Below are 13,030 nucleotides of genomic sequence, written 5' to 3'. Positions count from 1 at the left end.
AACTCTGGATGTTGCGTCACTTTATTCCAATATTCCCCACTCCGATGGTATCTGGTCAGTTGTAAAGGCTTTTGAAGATCGAAACTTATGCAGTAACATTGACGGGTCTACATTGGCTATCCTTCTTAAATTAATACTTGAACTTAACAACTTTGAAATTGATGGCAGACATTATGTCCAGATTAACGAAATATCGATGGGTACACGTATTGGTTCCAACTACGCCAACATTATCATGGGCTTATTAGAAGACCGGTTTCTCGAAGACTACCCTCTAAAGCCTTTTTACAAGAGATTTATAGACGTCTTTTTTTTTTCTTTGGCAACATAGTGAGGCAGAACTATCATTCATCTCTAGTTTTATTAATGTGCATGAGACCTTACTCTTTTCTCATTCTTAATCTCGAACCACTATCGCTTTTCTAGACGTGACAGTGTCAATAAAGAATGGCAAACTAATCACTGATCTATACCGGAAACCCAGTAACAGACCTCAGTACCTGCACTTCGACAGCAGCCATCTTAAATACTGGAAGACTAGCATCCCATATGGACAAGCCGTCCGCTTTAAACGGATATGTTCCGACGATCGCAACTTTGAATTTCACTGTACCAACCTTCGTAACACCCTAATGGAACGCAAATATCCGGAGCGCCTAATAAATGATGCAGTGGAACGAGCAAGCCTTCTTGATCGCGAATCTCTCCTCAAAGCGGAAAAGGAACCATCCGGCCAGCCACGAATAAATCTCGTGCTAACGCATTCAGGTTCGGTCCCCAACATTGCAGGCATTTTAAAGAAACATCATAGTATCCTCATGCAAAGTGATCGTCTAAAAAAAATTTATCAGCACGCCCGCCATGTTGCCTATCGCCGTAACAAGAACCTCAGTGATATTTTAACTTCGTCTAAAACTAGCCCCACTGCACCAATCGGCTGCCATCCTTGCAACAAGTCACGGTACAAAGTTTGTGCACAAATGACTACATCAAGGAAAGCTTTCAGCACTGCATCGAACTTTAATGTAAAGATTCGAGGCAACTTCTCATGCGATACGGACAACGTGATTTATATGCTTGAATGTTCTATCTGCAAAATTCAGTACATTGGCCAAACCGAAACACCCTTCAGATACCGATTTAATAATCATAAAGCTCATTGTAATACACTGCCTAACCTTCCTATCTCTAAGCATGTAAACATTACCAAGCACCTCTTTGAAAAAATGCAAGTAACTTTACTGGAATCAGGTTTCAGAACCCACCATGAACGCGAAGTTCGCTAACCATTTTTAATACACATGTTTAACACGGTTTCTTGTGGTCTGAATGAAAACATTGGCAAGCTAACTTGTCTCTCGTCGTAGCATTTTAACTAAATAGTAGCACCTTTGGCAGCTTCCTAAAGATATTATGTTTACTCGACATTGGCTCCATTTTGCACTGTTTGCCTCATCGCTTGGGCTATTCGGTCACAGCCCAAAGCAACTCACAGGATGGCATGCTTTACTTGCACTAATCTTTCTCATGTTTGCCAGTTTCTCACGATCATATTGCTTCCCGCCGTAACATGCACTGATCATTACAACTTATACAATAACCTTGCACACGATTCCTTGTGTAATCAACACTGTTACGAACAATTAACTTCTTTGACTGCTTCTCTTTGTCCCCATAGCATTGAGCACAAAATCGAGTTTTGTCACCATGCCGCGATTTCAGTGACTGTTTATTTTTTTTTGTGTGTGTACCGCGCTAAATCACAGTTATATTTCACTGTTAAATTCTACAGACGTGTTATCTGCTACTGTCGCCTACCAATGAGAATGATATTTCAGTAGATGAATCCCCCCCCCCCTTCCTCCTGAATATTGCAGGATTAAGTGTGACATGTACTCCACCCATTCTAACGCCGTGATATTTTGTTTTGTGCGCTGATAGTGACAACAATCTTTTAAGTGATATACCTTCCTTTCTTTGTGCAACATATTAGGATGCATGACCTAAGCGCAACACGTGTCATTCTGTCTATATACCTTGCACCGCCATTACATCACGCGTGTGAAATCTTGTTTTTGATATTTTGATGCTTATTTGTTGATAGTAGCTGGTCACGTGTTCTTCGATTGTGCATGTATATAAGAAATGGGAACCGACAGCTTCTTTCTACATTCCTTGACAAAGGCCGGACCCCGGCCGAAACATCGGAATAAAGTGTTTTTTCCACCGTGTGTCACCTACTTTATGTTTATGCCCTACCGGACCCATTCGAGCTTCAACCCCCTCCCTATGCATCATATATATATATATATATATATATATATATATATATATATATATATATATATATATATATATATATATATATATATATATATATATATATATATATTTAGCGAGGATGCCTAAAACTTCATTTATTCTTCGTCAACGTTTCGACCAGGGTCCGGTCTTTCTCAAGACTAGTTACATTGCTTGAGTTTCAGTTTTAAAAGTTTGAACCGACGCAGGAAATAAGGAACAAAAACAATAAAAAAAGAAAGAAAGCAAAAAACGACGCCACTGGGAGACCTGCTGAATGCGATAGAAGAGAGAAAAGACGAAATATGGGTAAGGGTGGCCGGACAAACCAAGAAAATGCGGGGAGCTATGAAGATTCCTAAGGTTTCATCTTCGGCCAGTACGTATACAAGGCTGCCCGAGTCGGAGTTAAGGTTTTCTTTAATGTCATGTTTGAAAGCGGAATGTGTGCTGTTAGCCTGTTTTGTTGTCTGCATGTGTTTGCACAACTGGCATCGACCTTTGCCACAAGGTAGGCTACCTGCGGGAGGTGGTTTATTTACTTTAGAGTAAACTGCGTAACTTTTGTATATTTTTGGCCGTCGGTAGTTTACGCGTGGAGGATTTAGGAAAATGTTGTGGAGTCCGTCCCTCTGCTCAATAACATTAAAGTGCTTTTTCAAAATTTTGTTAATGTTAGGGGCGTTATTTTTTAAAGTTAGTATCAGCTAGGTTTGAGGGGTGAGTATTCGGAGGGGCAATTGGACTTTTCCTGGCAATATTCCCGCGACTACGATTGATAATCTTATTAAAGCGTTGTTAATGAAAGCATGTCGTCAGAGTTTGAGCAAATGCGCCTAAATCTAAGGCCTTGAGAGCAGGGGATGGATGATTTGCCGTGTGGTGGATTGCAGCTCTTAAAATGAAAGTAAGATTTGTCTCAGTGGGTTTTTTGTAGACACTAGTGAGTAGTGTGCCCCTTCTACTTGGATAGCAAGGTTAAGAAAGTTTATTTGGTGCGCGGAGTAGGTGTGTGTGAAAGATATAGTTGGATGGGCACTGTTGACTGCTGCAATAAACTGGTTTGGGTTGTCTGTTTCTGTCCATATCATGAATATATCGTTAAGGAATCGCTTGTAAAAGACGCTTGGGCAAGTTGGGGAGAATTTAAATGGCGTATTAAAGGTAAGGGCTGTAACCCTCAATGGCTTGTAAAAGGCCGGTTTAAACGGATTTGAGGAAAGGAAATTCGACTAGATATGATGCATATTTATATTGGCGTAATTTGGTGCCATTTTAGTTCCTATGGCCACGCCGGTAGTTTGGAGGTAATCGCTATTTTAAATTGGAATGAGTTTAGTTCCAAAACTATCTTGGTGAGTGTCGTGATTGCTCTCGGGTTAGGGGAATCTTTGCTGCTATGTTTTTAGTAGGCTGCGACTAGGGCCTGCCTGCCATCATTGAGTGGAATATTAGTGTAGAGGGAAACACCATCTAGGGTTACAAATAGCGTGCCTTAGGGAACTTTTACTTTCGTTAACTCTTCGATGAAGTGGCTGGTATCGCGTATGTAGGACGGGTGAGTGAGGGGTATGTGTTTGATTAGGGAGTCAATGTAAGCGGAGATGGACTCCGTGAGCGTGCCGATGCCGGAATTTATAGTTCTACCTTGGTTGGTAACTTTATGGACTTTTGGGAGCATATAGAACCGGCCCGCAGAGGGGTTGGCTACTGTAAGCGCCTTGTTTATTCGAGGTGTTATTTCTCTTTCCAGGGTTAGTTGGTTCAGAGTCGTCGTTATAGTATTCTGATGTTGGGCGGTGGGATCTGCAAGAAGGGATTTTTTAAAACTGGGTATTATTAGGTTGGCGGTTTCCTTCCTGTATGTATTTTTCTGTATCCAAAATTGCTATGCCCCCTCCTTTCCCTGCAGGCTTGATAGCGATATCGTTTCGTTTGTTCAAAGAATCTAAGGCATCACAATCGTTTTTTGAGAGGTTTTGTGATCAGGCCGGTTGTTTTGCGATAGCCTGAAGTATACATCTTGTTCTACAGCCTTTATATATATGTCAAGATGTTTATCTCTTGCGGGTGGGGGTGTCCATTGTTCTTGAGTTGCTGAAAGTGCGCTGGCGGGCCTTTGTTTATCAAAGAAATATTTTTGTAGTTTACGAAAGAAGTTACCTAGGTCCCTTACTAGTTCGTATTCATTATGGCGGGGTCTGCTTAGACAACATTTTAGACCTCGTATTAGACACGATACCTCGTCCTTGGTTAGTGATGCTTTCTAGAGGTTAATTATGTTATCTTTTAGATTAGTGGTGTCTAGTCCTTGATGACAGCGTGCTGTTGCAAGCCTCGACTTTAAGTCCAAGTCGCGCCCGTCATCCGTTAGCTGTCATCTTCATTTAAAGCAGATATATGTGTTGGCTGCCCAGTCCGAGAGCCCTTTCACATGTCTCCATTATCACTCATTGCTGCGGTGCGTCTGCCCTTTGAAGCGCCTACGGCGGCTGTTGCGTGCTAAAGCACGGACAGTGTGCCTAGGTTAGCAGCCTGAGTTCGCTATAATTCCAACGCCTGTAGCAGAACAACTGCTCTGAATGCATGCGTTCCCGCGAATGTTAGGATAACCCCGCGTAATCCCTTTCGTTTCTGACATCTTCAGGGTATCCTGATGACCGTGTCACTACGACCTGAAAGCCGTTGTCTACTCCAGTTTGGAGGTTTCTTATGGAGTGTTTTCCCAATCGCGCTTAACCTTGCCATAGGGCCGGCACGCAGGCTTGGAGTACATAATTGCGTATGAGAGCTCCGGTAAACCGTCGCCAAAGAAATCACCACCTGCTGTACCTGGACGAGTCTCTGGCATTGAACTGATGCTACAATCGCACATGTTCTTTTCCGTCAGTGCAAGCTGCTGTTATACGTTTTCGAGGTCCCGTCACGTCTACATAAATTGCCTCTTCCATACCGCCTCATTTTAGTTTGATGGGATTGATTTAATCTTCGCTTAGACTACAGTTTTCTTTATTCATCTTTATCGAAACATGCCGCACATCTATCTTGTTTCAATACTGATCGTCTTAGTTCTCCCTGTTCTTCATGGACCCAACGCAATCGAACCCTATTGTCTATCCTGTAAGTCTCTTCTCGTCCGGCTTGTTAATGGCAGTAAACCTTGCTAAATCGAATAATCTTCTTTAATCTCATCTGCCATGTTGTAAATGCTCATGCTTTATAGTTCTTGTGTTCCCGCGTAGAGCAGAATGTGAAATTTTGGCTGTGCGTATTAGAAAATGCACCTTGTTCTTCTTTGCGTATCTTCTTTTCCAGGCACGTTGCCGGCCAAGAGACCAGCTGGCAATAAAATCTTGCATTATATTAGTGGTGCCTTTTATCTTTCACTTCGTGCTTGTGGTCTTACACCCTAATGCTCGTTTTCGCCAATTGCGCAGTTTTCGCTTGCAATCCCCTAATCGCTTCCTGTTTATTGTCCTTACTGTCGATTAGGAGACTTAAGATTCTCGCAAGTAGTTCGTTTTGAATTGGCCCTAACGCAACAAATATGCTGACTCCATGAATACAGTGAAAATCTGAATTCGTGTCCTTACGGACACTTTTCCCCACACGTCAAAGATCGTGTGGGATCGTTTCTATCGTTAAAGCTTCATTTCTGAGTTCGTCTGCTGATTTTTTTCCTTTCAAAGCCTCATTCAAATAGCCCGTAAGTAGCTCCCGCGCTGAAGCCTCCTTCTATAAGCAGATGATCTCCGCTAGCAGGAATCTTAGGTTGCATATTTTTCTCTGAACAACCCATTTCATCTCTTGGCTGCTATATATGCACAGTGCGGCTCAAAAGTCTTGAAACGAAACGATTTTCGCCCCAATCATAAAATGAAGCCGTCATGGCGCCATTAAAGTTTAAAAAGCCGTGATGTGTTATGAGGCAGTTTCTTACTATAATAAAAGTAATTTGCTTTCATTTTAAATGACATGTGACGTTTGGTAACGGCGTGGCGGCTGCAATTTTTGGCTGAGAAGAAAATCCTTTGCCTTCAGACCTTTTGTCTAAGACTGTACACATAAGATTCAAACACACTTGCTTTCTATTCGAAGCAGAAGCACTTAAATGCAAGAATAACCTACCCCTCCCCCCCCCCCCCCCCCGGCCCCTCTTCCAAATCCAGAGTGAAAGACACTTGCATGCCTCGCATTTTTTTCCGCACTATATGCCCGTGACTGAGGGAGTATGGAAGGCAATGTAATCAGTTTATTTCAGGACAACATTCGTCTGCTGCACCGCAATGAAGCGTGTTTCAGATCAGCACTATTTACATGTCGCTACAATGCCATCTCATTTTTTTCTAAATCATCTGCGGTTCCATTGCCATTCACCAATATATGCTTTTCTTGTAATTGCTCACATTGATCGAGACGCTCATAATCATCTTTTATAAATTTAATGGCAGCCAAACTATTTAATGAGGTCCTTTAGACTAGCTTTATCCTTTACTCATTTTGCGCGTCCATCTCCACCTTAAGAGCCTCTGCGCCTAATGCTTGTTGCAGCTGTCGTTCCTCTGCGACTGCTGAATGGCGAGTTGCACCTGTTCAAGGCTAGGACGCATGGCGCAAACTTTCCTTTCTAAATCTGTCTTTTAGCTAAATGATAGTATCTTTATTCATCAAATGCTATTTGGCAACTCCCGCTTTTTGTGTTTGAACGTTCTTGGTGGCAGAGCTGCTTTATTGAATTTCATTGAGCTTTTCAATTTCTCTGCTTCTTCCTTAAGCTTGTGACCTTCCTAAGCTCTTGCAATTCTGCTTTTAGCTCTCCACTTTTAAGGCGAAAACGTTTATAGGCTCCTAAACATGGACGGGGTTTAGGAGCCTATAAACCATCACTGACGAGAAATTAATTGATTGATAGTAAAAAATGGTTGTAAGAAGATGGGGTGAAAAATGTGCTTTTGTGCGAACTTTTGTTGATGCGCACTAAATAGTAAATAAATAGAGTCAAAAAAGTCAATTCGGTGTCAAAATAGCCATGGACGTCGATATAGTGCACAGATGGCAAAACAGCTACGGACGCCGAAATTGTGCAAAAAACGGGCAAAAAGTTTCAAAGGTTTAATTTCAGGCCTCGTCATTGGTTACTATATAAACAACTGCCAGTCAAGAGCAAAACAGGAAAAAAAGAAGTAAAAGAGAAAGAAGAGCACAACCAGTAGAAGGGGTAAAAACAACGAAAACAGAAAAAAAGTGGAGAGTAAAATAGAAAACGGGAGCAAAATATATAGAAAAAGAAGAAATAAAAAGAAGAAAACAGAAGAAAAGAGGAGAAAGAGGAAAATGGGTGAAAAAGCTCAAACGAATGCAGACTCGCAGGTGGTCCAGTTTAAGATATGACACGTACTATTGAAAGCGGAGCTTAACTAGTCCCTGCGGTGCAGTTGACGTAAAAGGCAACTTAGTTACCCACGACAATTACCGCAAATGCGCTGAATTTGCTCCGCTTTCTAACATGCAAGCTTCGGTTTCTTTGTTTTGATATTGTTTTGAATTTTCTCTTTACTTGATTGCAACGTGCATCTCTGAACACTCCTCTGCGCATGTGTTTTTTTAGAAGTGTTCGACCTTGTGCAGGTTTCATATTCAACACCGTCCAACATTATGGCTCGCAGTCTGACACTTAGGCGGGCCACTTTTCTCTTCTTTGCCCTTACAGGGATGATATTCTACTCCAAGCTGGGCCTGCATTTGACCGTGTTTCTTATCTCCAGCCGTCCAGTAAATGATGCATTGGCTGCAGCTGCTTTTCATACACTCGATTTCCCTTTCGAAAAAATGCAAACGTCTGGTCGGTCTGATAACTGCCGAGACATCTCTCATTTCCACGTCCGCAAGCCTTTATCACCACTTGGGCTCCCCTTGGCTTGTTAGACGTCATCCTATCGGGTCGACAGCTGCCAATCTCGCGCGGCTTTTCCCACCGCATTATTTGCATATGCGCTATCCACTGAGATCAAATTGGACGGGGGCTTGTTTTCTTTCTGGATCTTTTTATTGGATGCTGTTAAATTTTACCTCCTCAGGATTGTATCGCCTAGTAATTAGACCGAGTCCCATGGCCAGCAGTCGTAAAAATACTTGACTCATATCTTAATACTTGGTATCCGCGGACTAGTGGAGAACGTCTTATTCAACCTATCGGACATTTCCCGTTCAGCCGCTGAAGTGATGATGCAGGCTTAACCTTCACAGAGCTTCTTCCACAGAATGCATGTGGTTTCACCCCTTCTCTTTGTTTATTTTCTTTTATGGGGTTTGACGCCCCGAAGCGACTCAGAATGCGTGAGAGATGCCGTAGTGGAGAATTCAGGAATTATAGAGCACCTCAGGTTCACTAATGAGCACTAACGAGCACTTAACCCGCACAGCACACGGGTGCCTTGCTTTTCGCCTCAGTCGAAAAAACAGCCGCTGCGTCCGGCATTCGATCCCACATCCTTGGGTGCAGCAGTCGGGCGCTCTCACAACTGTGCCCCCGCGGTGGTATTGCTTTCTCTTCAGCCTTCTTTCTGCGCGCTAGAACTTCTGTGATGGTAAATCAACGACCTATACGATAGTTTTTCAAATGTGCGACAAATGCTTCACAAATGTTTGGTTTGGTTTGGTTTGTGGGGTTTAACGTCCCAAAGCGACTCAGGCTATGAGAGACGCCGTAGTGGAGGACTCCGGAAATTTCGACCACCTGGGGTTCTTTAACGTGCACTGACATCGCACAGCACACGGGCGCCTTGCTTTTCGCCTCCATCGAAAAGCGGCCGCCGAGGCCGGGATTCGATCCCGCGTCCTTGGGAACAGTAGTCGAGCGCCGTAACCACTGCGCCACCCCGGCGGGGTTGCTTCACAAATGTAAAACGCAATAGAATTGCTTAGCATCCAGTACAAAAATGGAGACTGAAGCGGTAAGGATGAGCGTTGTCTCGCGTTTTGCTTCCTTCTTTTTTTTTTTTAACGGCGTCCCGAATTCTTACTGGTCAGTCAGGAAATACGGCTATCGCGTACAGGCTCTACATGAAACAACCAGGCCGAATTGGGAACAAAAAAAAAAAAAACGTAGCCATGATTAAAAGTTGAAGCCAATGCAAATGTTGTTCAATACATACATGAAAAAATGAATTTGGTCACGCAGCGCACACATCTCTATGTGCGAAGCAAAAAAACGTCAGATATGTTCACCAGTTCACGAGTGGTTGCTGTCAACAGGGGTTTCACTGGTGGCCATGCCTAACGCAGGTGGGGCATTCCACGTCTGGGTGCGAAATCGCCGACGACTCGGAGATTAATTGCTAAGGTGGTGGCAGTTGTTGTTGTGGCTGTAGGAAGAAGCAAACAAAACGCACGGGCCTGCTACTGGCTCTGTAGCTGAGCCACCTCCGCTACCTCGTGCGGACTGGTTGATTTATTTATAGGAAGGGAAAGGTGCAGTAACTGTCTCACTTGTTTTCTGTGGACAACTTAACCGCGCCATAAGGGAAGAGAGGAAGGTGGGAGTGAAAGGAGAAAGAGGAGCCGTAGTGGAGGGCTATGGAGTAATTTCAACAACCTGGGGATCTTTAACGTGCGCTGACATCACACAGCGCACGGACGCCTCCTCATTTTGCCTCCATCGAAACGTCCTGTAACGATCAGCGACGATGGAACAGAAGCCGCTCCTGGCGTGCTACTCGTAGAGGGTCAATGTGGACGCTCTGGGCGACGGATTGAAAGGCGCTGCTGAAGTCCAAGAAAGCCACGCACAACTCCCCACCACAAACCGTCACCGCGTAAAGACGCTCCTGCAGCACGAATTTGTGTTAAAACACGCTGCCATTCCGTAGGAACCTTTTTTCGCAGCGAAAGAGCAGCTCGCGTTGTTGTTGTTGTTGTGGCTGTAGAAAGAAGGAAAATAAAATGCACGGGCCTGCTACTGGCTCTGTAGCTGAGCCACCTCCACTGTCTCGGGCAGACAGAAGAGAAAATACAGGAGATAAAAGGAAGAGGGGGAGAAAGACGTGCGCCGCAACGACAGCCATCGTCCACCACCGAAGCGGTGGCGGTTGCAATGACGGCCTACAACAGATAAAAATTCGATGGCAGGCTAGCCCCCGCCGCAAGCGGCGGTGACCTACCTGTCCCAGCCCCATCAGGGGAGACCATGATCCAATGCTGAAGTCGAGTTGGGAGACGCCCACCATACAGCATTAAATGAGGCCACTTTTCGGAAGAAAAGTTTTGGTAGCGAATACAAAGAGAAAATTAGTTATCTATATTTAAAGATTGCCTTTTTATTCTAATCAGTGTTTAAATACAGAAAACAATTATTAATTTTTATTCCCGAAAAATGTACTAATAATGCATCCCACGATAGCAGTCATAACTCACATATAGCTCACCACAAGGAATGTTCCCCTTGCACTTATGTACATGAAGCCATCAGCTGTGCAATGAACTAAAATAATTGCGATACCATCAGTTGTCGTTTTTTATTTACAATATTACCAAAAACAAGAGTTTTTCAGCAAGGAATGTTTTTAAAACAAATGCAGCAATACCAAATCTTATCACACAATTTTATTTTCTGTAGTTGGTTGCACAGCTTGATATATCAAGAATAGGTGTTCAGAGTTTCGTTAAAAACTCTATTCGAGGAAAAAAGTTATGAATGTTCGCGCAAGATAAAACGGCAGAAAATTAAGTTTTGAGAAAAACAACAAAAAAGATTTGATATAGCTACAAACGTCATACAGCAATATCCCGGAGGCTTAAAATCCACCACATTTGTAGCTCAGGTCGCCTTTGTTTTGTCTTTAGTTCCTTTCGCTTGTGCGTCTGCTCGCTTTTTTTTCCTTTGGGTTTCTTGCGGCATCGGTAGACTGACGGGAGGATTTCTTGATGCGCTGTTGGTCACCTGTCGAGCAAGCTTTCATTGTGTGGCGTCTTGGCTCGATCCCAATGTGTTTAAAGACATCCAGTGTCCCTCTGTTGCCATTGTTAAAAAGGCACACGGCATCATATAAGCCAAACGTCAGTGTTGGCAGGCTTACATAGACATATTTAGGTACCATTTGCCAGATCATGCCATTGAAACATTCACTGACATTTTGTGTGTTGCCATGCAAACATTTCTTGAGGAGCTCGTCTGAACAAAGGTCTTTTGTACACACCCTTTACCCTGTTCAGAACGTCATATGAAAGTCCTCCCTTGTGCTTGTAGTTACATTGGCCAGCCGCTTTAGCTCGGTTGAAAGCACACCAACTGGTTGTTCCTACAGGGCACAGCCCATGCCTTGGATTGTCGTCCGTGGAACTGCAGTGGAACAAACTAGCGAGCGTTGCCTGTTTCATTCCTGCAAGATTTCCGACGTTGGCTCTGATGGCAATGACATAGTAATTTTGAAGGCGATCAATGAGCCCATCAGTCAATTTTCCTTTGCCACCTAATCCACGCACTGTTTCCTTCAGCTTTCTTAGCCGGCAGCCAACCCGTTTTTGGACATGGCCAATGCATTCAAACTTTTTCACGCTATTTGGTCCATAAATATCCTCCACTGTCAAGTAGCTTTTTGAGTCTCCATCTCCATAGTAATGCACATATTTTAAACCGTGCGTTGTTTCTGACCTCTCAAACATGCGGTAAAGTCCAACTGGCTCCATACCACGGGCAGTGTGGTTGGCATGACAAGTTGTGTGATTCGCCTTCCATTCCAGGAATTCGCTGCTTGTGGGACTCAGTTTGCTGTTCATCTTGCATGACTTGCATGTGCTGGACAAAGCTTCTACATCAGTTATTTTTCCTGTATCCACAGAAATCAAAGAACCACAGCCGTTCAATGACGAGTGGCCTCGTTTTTGCCATGTGCCATCCCCTGACACTCCGCACTGATTACAGTTTACAGCCTTCTCCACTTCAGCTGCTGCATCAATCATTGACTTCGATGCAACCTCCTTTGCAGCATTAGACACCTTCAAAGATATTTTATCGTAAGCGTAATGCCACGGGGGTGGAAGCATATTCATAATTTTGAAAAATGTTTTCGCACCCGCATGCCCACTTCCTAGTTGCCGCATTGCATACACAAGTCGAATATTATTCTCCACTAAATGCCCTGGCTTTTTTGATGAGAAGAAATGGTTCTCATAGCCACATGCAACGCATACAGTAGCCAATACACAAGACACACCTGCATAGGAGCGCTCCTCAATTTTCAGGGATGTTGCCAAGCACTCCGGATACGCAAGTGATGAAAAAAAAAATTGACAGAATGTCAAGGTCAATTATCCTGCTTCCTTCCGGCGTAGAATCCGATTTAGAGTCATTGTTGTCCTCCAAATCTCTGAATTTCAAGGCACTTGCGCTGAAGCACTCACGTTGGCGGGATTCGGGTCGTCGCCATCTTCACCTGTCGTGTGTCTATTTCCGGCATACTTTCGCTTTCGTCTCCGCAGCACTCTAAACTTTCCCATCTGGGTAAAGCGCCTAAACAACGAAGTGAAAGAGTTAAAGCACACGAGGCACCAAGTAAGCACAGTCGGCAGGTTCTTCAATTTGCGCGGGAACGCTCCAGGGTACACAACTCAAATTATCAAGACGTTATGCGTCCCTCTTGCGAGTACTTTTGTTAATAAATGAAAGCAGAAATAAACATACATGCTTAGAAAAACTTACAATGATTGTAAACTCAAAAGAAAAATTATGGAG

At 43.6% G+C, this 13,030-nt stretch overlaps 1 pseudogene; it reads right to left on the bottom strand.

Annotated features, from left to right (window-relative positions):
* Positions 1–11,138: 11,138 nt before the first annotated feature.
* LOC146174726 (uncharacterized) lies at positions 11,139–12,795 on the bottom strand (annotated as a pseudogene).
* Positions 12,796–13,030: the final 235 nt, after the last annotated feature.

This window comes from Amblyomma maculatum, chromosome 11 (assembly GCF_055883805.1).
Source record: "Amblyomma maculatum isolate TAMU_Amacu chromosome 11, ASM5588380v1, whole genome shotgun sequence".
Lineage (NCBI taxonomy): Eukaryota > Metazoa > Arthropoda > Arachnida > Ixodida > Ixodidae > Amblyomma > Amblyomma maculatum.
Note: the sequence above shows the minus strand (reverse complement) of the source record. Positions and strands in the feature narration are given on the sequence as shown.